General features: G+C 44.2%; 1 pseudogene; it reads right to left on the bottom strand.

The window, feature by feature from the left end:
• Nucleotides 1-5,144: 5,144 nt before the first annotated feature.
• Nucleotides 5,145-6,757, bottom strand: LOC114610876 (annotated as a pseudogene).
• Between the last annotated feature and the right edge of the window lie 1,141 nt (nt 6,758-7,898).

Here is a 7,898-nt window from a genome sequence, read left to right as displayed (position 1 = left end):
CAAATGCTGGCTTTCAGTAAGACTCCCTGTTGTTGGTTAACAGTTAACCACCAATGTTAATCTTACCAAAACACTCAGAAAGTCTGCTGTGGTTACTGTTCTAACCTTGTAATCTTTCTGTTCTCAATTTTATAGGTAAAGAGCAGAACAAGACACCTTTCCCTCATGTCTTCTTTGGAAACTTCACAGATAGTTACTGTGAGTATATTTTGATATCAACTCCCTCTACCAAGGTCTTCCACCGCTCCCTCGTGGAGGCTACATGCATCACATAATTTTCTAGGTAGCCTATGTAGAAGAAGGATTTGTAGTTATGATTCTGGTTTGAGTTTAAGGAACTACATCTGGCAATGGTCTTCTTGTTGATAGAGTTCTAAGGTGGTGGAAGGCATAGAGTAATGAGAAGTTTTTCAAATGTACAAATGTTCAGATCAGAATAGCAGGAGAATGTCTATGCTAGAGCAAGGGCAATGAGAAGTCATTTCATCACAAAGTACAGGTGTGGTCTACATGGACATAAGCTCAAGGATTTCACAGGAGATAGGCTAGCTAGACATATATCTCCTGTTTGATCTGGCTGCCACCCAATAGAATAGTGTTGATGCAGGCTGTAGGATCTTATGTGCTTCAGTGATTGCAAACCACACCCAAAGTAGGAGCAATCAATCGAATTTGTTTGTTTCATGGCTACTCTTGGGGAAGTAGAGCTGTTGTGTATCCACCTGAGGGCCTTAGCAAAGAAAAGATGGGAGAGGAGACTAAATTCAACCATGGAAATTCTGACTAACTATCCACTACCAGGACAGGTCTGGGCTACAAATACTTAGAATGTTTCAATCATAATACTCAAAGCAAGAGGTTTCTTGAGGGTAGGGCCGACAGGCAGGGTTCTTCCCCATCTTTGAGGGACATGTCACATTGAGAGCTTAGTGGAGGTCAAAGCTCACCTTTGAGCTTCTTCTGAAACCAGGATAGTCTCTGACTCAGGGGAAGAATGCCCAAGAGTGGCTGAGAGGGAAGACTTCTGCTCAGAAAGTTTATGATCTCCTAATAGTAAAGGTCTAGAATCTAGACATCTATCTATTTAGTATCTAGACAGAGGTTGAGAACATGTGTCTTTCAAGAACTGATCACTGGGTCAGGGTGGGATTCTAGGAGGCACCATATTGGCAGATCAGGGAAGGACATTAGCTGACGATCTTAGATGATTAATGATACCCTAAGGATGGGCAACACTGAATTCAGAATAAACCCAAGTGAGCTCATTCATGGTGCTAAGCTAGCTGGGGAATACACTCTGCCCTTGAGCAGGGCCGTCTGCCTGCCCTCAAGTAATATCTTATGGAAAAGGAGATGACCTTTCATCTTCTGGGAACCCCATTGTCGAGTGGAAGGGGTTGGTAAAAAGGAAGGGTAAGAAGTAAGCAATGATACCAGTAATTGTGGACTCATGGATTCATGGATGAGGACACAGCCCCTTTGTTGCGTGTAGGGGGCTGTTTATTATTGAGCCCTTGAGGAGCCCTGTGTCAAGCATCTTATATGGTGTCATTCATGTGTTTCTCCAAGTACACCTCATGATGCTGTCACCAGCCACTGCCACTGCCATCGTTCATTATTGTCATCTAACACTTGCAGTGTGTATTCATAGATCCCACCCCAGATCCACCTGACTGAATTGAAGCTCCTGATTGGACCTATTGTTTCCTGTCTGAGCTAATCGCTGCTCTGATTAAATGCTAATCAGGTTGTTGCAGAGTAGGTCAATGACTGCAGACATAAAAGACTCTGACGAGATTCTCTATTGACTGGTTAGATCAGCCATGCTGGGAACCGACAGTGGTTTAGATGAGTCACTGATGGAAAAAAGGTTGTGGATTAGAACAAACCACAGATCTGATCAGACACTGATTTGGTGAGGTCTAACGCAATCAAACGACTGGTTCAATTATGTAGAAGCTTGGATTCACACTTAGTTAAGTCAACCAGGGACCAGATCTGGATCATGATTGGCTAAATCATTGATTGGTATAAAAAACTTCTGATTGAACTGAACTGAAGCCAGTTATTACTTTGGACGCTGACTGATGGTTGGTTGGCACGTTCCTGGGATAAGGTCTGGACCTTAAGCTTCATGGTACTCTCCAGTTTTACCTGAACTCACAGACCTTCAATGCATATCACCATAGTCAGCCAAGAGCAGAAGGCATCCTCAGTTTTGCAGTGGATGACGCTGAGAGCCCTTTTACAGAAGGATGAAGTTCTGTGTAAAACCGCGAATAGGAAAAAAGGAACTAAATGTTTTAGTTGGACCTAGCGTGAAACGCCTTTAAAGAAGGAAAAGCAAAATGCATGGAATATAAGGTAACGCTGAAACACAGCACTGAGTGCCTGTGACTTCAGAGGAATGTTAACAGCATGCCTATTACATTCTGCATTCCTACCAAGGAATAATTTGGGCTTGGTAGGTATCAATTTGCATAAGTCTCTGTCATTAATAGAATATACTATTTTCTTTATTTTGGTAAATTCTAATACCTGTTATGTCAAAACCAATGTCTTTACAATAAGGCTTATCTCTTTGCCCCATACTGGCCTGCTGTGGTTTTGAAGAAAACATCCAATTTGTAATGGAAATTTTGCACTCTGGCACTGACTCCTGACTGTACAGGGAAAGTGTCATGGCTTTAATAGGAATGCCTACATCCAGTGGGGCATTTCAAAAGGCTCCTGTCCTCCAAACCCACTCCTTTTTTGATGCCTTGACCTGTTGAGGTGTTTTGAGAAAAAAAATCACAAGGGCAAATTATCTGGACCAAGGAATGGACAGATGCAACAAGGTGATCTTATCAGACAAGCCTAGATTACATCGTTAAATAAATTCTGCTTTGAGATAAAGTGAAAGGGTGACTATGCTCTCTACCTCGTGTTCTGAACACTGGCCTTCATTAAACAAGTCACTATAAAATGATAGATTAGATGAGTGGGATCGCAGACCAAACGCTCTGCCCATTGGTTAAGAGATAAACACTTTCCTTCTGTTTTCCTCTAGGTTTACAGTCCTTCATTCCTGGCAGCATCTGGCAGGCTCTCTTATTAGCTTAAGAGGGGGGTAATTTTAATAAACAAGTAAATATTGTTCTATGTTTCCAGACCGTTTGCCTGAAATCTGGATTCATTGATCGGCTCTCGTGCTTCAGTGGGAGGCGCAGAGTCTTATAATCTCTGTGTAATCGGCATTATGAGATTTAAGAAAAATAGCTGGGCTGTAGCAGAGTCAGCTCAGGACAGATCATTATAAAATTCCATTATCACCGCTACAAGTTGGACTATTTGTCATCACAGAAGAGATGACAAGCTCAGAAATACTACACCTGTTATTATCAGATGATAAATGATATTCCATTAGGGCTGCCATACATCACAGGCAAAGCTGCAAGGAAGATATCAAACCTATCAGAACTTGACTTATAATTTAATTTTCAAAAGCTGTCAACTAAAATTCCAAAGGCTAAGCATTTTCATTTTTAAAGTTCATCTTATTTATTTTCCTCATCTGTTAGTCTAATTTTGGTGATATGGCAAAAATAACTGATTATGTGCAATGTATAATTCTCTTCTTTTGATTAGGTAATATATCAGGTGTCTCTTAGGTATTAAAAATTAAATGACAGATAATAAAACAAGAGAGTCCCATAAAAGACACCTTATTTTGATTTACTCATGTGTTAAAATAAAACACTAATGGACAGGTCAATATTTGTTAAAGATACACACAGTGCAGAAAAGCCTATTTCCCCTTTATTAGGCACTCTTTCATGGTGCCAGGGCAGAGGTGGCTTTCCATTGGTGCTTATGGAGTCTTTTTGCTGGTAAGCAACTATGCTTTGTTTCCGTCCAGTGAATTATAATCACATGCTCCCTTCATGGGTTCGCCTTGCTATCATGGTCCTCACTGACATTAAGCACCAGATGCTGGCTGAGACGGGTACAACTCCACTCCTCTGTTGGTGCAAATATGAGAACTAATTCCTCCGATTAGTGAAAAATCTGTGTCCTTCATAGGCTTTCGGGCATATTTGAAAATGTTTATGAGTATTCAGATAGTAATTCTATGGATGAAGTGGGTAAATTTGAATAAGGGTCATCTTCAAGATCATGTTAGAAACTCAGAGAAAGGGAGAAACATAGCCAAAGTTACATGGTAAAAATGATATGAGAGGTAGTCATGATTCTCTATGCCTTAGTCTAGTTTCTTATAGGATGACAAGCCCTCATGCTAATTGAGTCTAATGAGAAATGTGATTCCTTCAATTTGTCTGGAGGTCTGGCTCGATGCTTCTTAAAGATGAACAGAATAGACACAGGCACGAATGGGTGAATGGACAGATGGATGGATAAAGTAGTTGACTAGGTCTCTTAATTCTTTTTCTGAAGGTCTGCTCTGTGTAAATTAACCTTCAGGCCACATCTCATTCCCACCTTTTGGAAGATGTAAGATGCCTTCCATAATTCTGATGATTTCTGCCTGGTACTTCTCAGGTCCTCAGATCATCCTTGGGCACTTTATTTATTTATTTATTTATTTATTTATTTATTTATTGCTTCAGCTGCTGTTTATTGGCGCTCAGGTGGGCACTATAACAACAGGCCTGGAGATTCTGCAGAATAAAAGATGGAGAGTGGAGTGCCTGCAGTGGCAGCAGTGGAGTGCACGAGGAGGAGTGGGGAGGACAAAGCTGTTGAGAAAGCAAGTCAGGGCCAGGGCCAGAAGTCATCTACACTGGGACCCTGGGCCCCACCACCCTCAGCCTCTACTCTTGCCATTTTCTGACTCCAGGCTAGGGCTGGGAATTCTCTGGACAACTTTCTACAGGAGCAAAGTACACAGAGATGCTGCTGCCCTACTGTGATAAAGTCAGAGGGTTTCCAATCCCGCATTCCTCCTTCACCTCTGGCTCAAGAAGGGCCATGAAAAATAGCTGGGCTCTATGGCATGTTTCAGAGGCATTGATTTTCCCTGGTGTCCCAGCCCAACAGCGCCACACCATGGCCCAGAGTGAGCACTACAAGCATCGCTGGTCTAATGGATAGGATAGAGGAGGGCAAGGGACAGGGGCTAGAAGAGGGCCTCCAGACGGCCATCAAGGTACAAATACAGGCATGGTGTTGGTGAAGCCAGAGCCAGGGCGCCACCTGGTCAGCACAATGACCACATCTCCCTTCTTGAAGAAGCCTCGGGCCTTGCCAACATCCACGGCCAAGTTTACACAAAGGTCAACATCCTCAGCCCAGGCATTTAATATGGCATCCTTACACAGCACAGGGAAGATACCATGGTACAGATGGGCCGGGTGAGCAGTTTGGGGATTGCGCATCACAGCAATGATAGGAACCCGAGGGTGGTACCTGGCCACTTGGTGAGCACTCCTGCCAGACTTGGTGAGCACGATAATGGCCCCACTGCAGCACTTGAAGGAGGCGAGGCCTCTGCGGTGTCCACGGCGGCAGCTTCTGTGGGGTCTCTGGTAATGAGCGCCAGGCGGCAGAATTCCTCGAATAACTGCAAGTGGTAGATGACAGGCAGCCTGTGCCCCTTGTCCAATCAGGTGCTGCATGCGAACAGCCTCCAGAGGGTAGTCCCCGTTGGTTGTTTCTCCGGACAGCATGATGCTGCTCCATCTAAGACTGCACTGGCCACGTTACTGCCTTTGGCACGGGTGGGGCGTGGCTGCTTGATCGATGCTCTCCAGCATCTATGTGGCACAGATGGCTTCCCGGCTCGGTTGCATTGCTGGATCATCATCTTCTGAGCCAGGAAGACCTTCTCTGCAGGGATCTCAATGCCCAGGTCACCGCGAGCCACCATGATCCTATTGCTGGCCTCCAAAATCTCATCAAACCTGCGGACACCTTCATGGTTCTCGATTTTGCTGATTATCTTGGTGTTCTTCCCCTTCTTTCCCTAGGCCTACCTAACTTCATGCACATCGGCTGCCTTGCGGATGACAGACGCAAACACCATGTCCACATCCTGTACCACCCTAAACTTCAGGTCCTGGATGTCATTTTCTGACATGGTGGGGAGGCTCACAGCAGCGCGGGGGGTGGTGAGGTTCACGCCCTTCTTGCTACCTAAGGAGTCACCATTCTCCACCTCTGTCACCAGGAAGTCAGCACCTTTCTCCGTCACCTGCAGTGAGATGAGCCCATCGTCCACGTAGATCTTGCAGCCCACCTCCGCCACCTTGCAGGTGTTCTTATAGTCCAGCTACAGGATGTTCTTGTCACACTTCTCCATGTAGCTGTTGTCCAGGGTGATTTTTAGAGTAGCTCCTTTCTTCAGCTCCACCTCTGCAGTGCCGCTGCCCTTGATGAGTCCAGTCTGGATCTCAGGTTCCTTTGTGTCCAGAGCCACCTCAACGGGACGCTAGAGAATGGGATCAGACGCAAAGCTTTCTGTGGCTGCACGCACATTCTTGATGGTCTCTGCATGGTACTCCTAGGTTCCATGAGAGAAATTCAGTCGAGCCACATTCATTCCAGACTTAATCATCTCCTTCAGCATCTCCGCAGATCAAGAAGTAGGGCTAATGGTACAAATGATGCCAGTGTTGCGGGCTGTGAGGGACACGGAGTCAATGTCCAGGAGACACATGTGCTCCAGGAAGGTGGCAGCCATGGCTTCGTGGATCTGCTGGGTCTGAATGAAGGCAGTCCCTGCTTCGCTGTGTGGCTTTGGCATGGTTCCTGAAGTCCTTGGGCGTACTTTAGATCCTGCTGCGATACCTAAAGCGGACGTCTGTCGAGTCAGGTCCCGTGTGGCTGCTGTGTACCTCTGGTCAACACTCAGAGAAAGAATAGGAATGTTAGTTTATCAGAACCCAGACCAATTCAATTCATATAAATCCTCCTCCTTCTCATCTTCCTCCCTCCATTACCTTCTTCCTCCAACCCCTAGTAACATTTTCATAAATTTGCCATTGTAATCTCTTTCAAGAGTTCAGAAACCTGGGGCTGGAGAGATAGTACAGTGGTTAGGAGCACTTGCTGTTCTTGCAGAGGACCTCAGTTCAGGTCATCATACGTACACAGAGGCTTAGATCTATCCTTATTTCTAGTTCTAAGGAATCCAGCACCCTCCTCTGGCTTCTGAGGGTGACAGGAATACACATGAGGCACATTCATACATGCAGGCAAAACACACAATAAAATAAAAATAAATAAATCTTTTTAAAATTTAGAGCTATAATTATATTCTAAATACCATGTGATCCTCACACTAACTTTCTCAATAGCCCAAAGAGGAACTCTGTACCAACTGAGCAATAAATCCCCATTCCCACATCAGCCCCCAAGTCTCTAATCTACTTCCATTCTCCTTGAGTTGCCTACTTCAGTTATTTCATAGGTGGGACCATTTAATATCTTCCCTTTTATATCAGGGACTTCTTTACATCTATAAAATTATAAACAGAGTTAAACATATACTTTATTTTGAGTACATAAAGGAATTGTAAATTTACAATAAAAATCAAGCCTTCCTTGCTCCCGTGTTTTTCTCCTCTCTTACTTGTGTTGCCACTCCCCATGTGTAAAACTGTGTGAGGAGAATAGGATTTTCCACGTATGAACTGATGATCTTTGAACTGATTGCTAGGATACACTCTGTAATGACAATAGGAATCGTGTGACCATCCAAAACCTGTTTATGCTATGAAGTGCTTTGATGTCGTCTCTCACATAGCAGAAGACTGAATGCAGGAAAGGGGCTACAAGCTTTGCACAATTCTGGTAGCTCCATCGTGTGGGGAGCTTTGGTGTATAAGAGAAGCTAACATGATCATGGGATCAATTTATTCATGTCTTTCTATACTGTACAGTTTGCGTATGAAACT

This window comes from Grammomys surdaster, unplaced genomic scaffold (assembly GCF_004785775.1).
Source record: "Grammomys surdaster isolate TR1022 unplaced genomic scaffold, NIH_TR_1.0 126063, whole genome shotgun sequence".
Lineage (NCBI taxonomy): Eukaryota > Metazoa > Chordata > Mammalia > Rodentia > Muridae > Grammomys > Grammomys surdaster.
The sequence above is the reverse complement of the archived record's forward strand: the minus strand, read 5'-3'. Positions and strand labels throughout refer to the sequence as shown.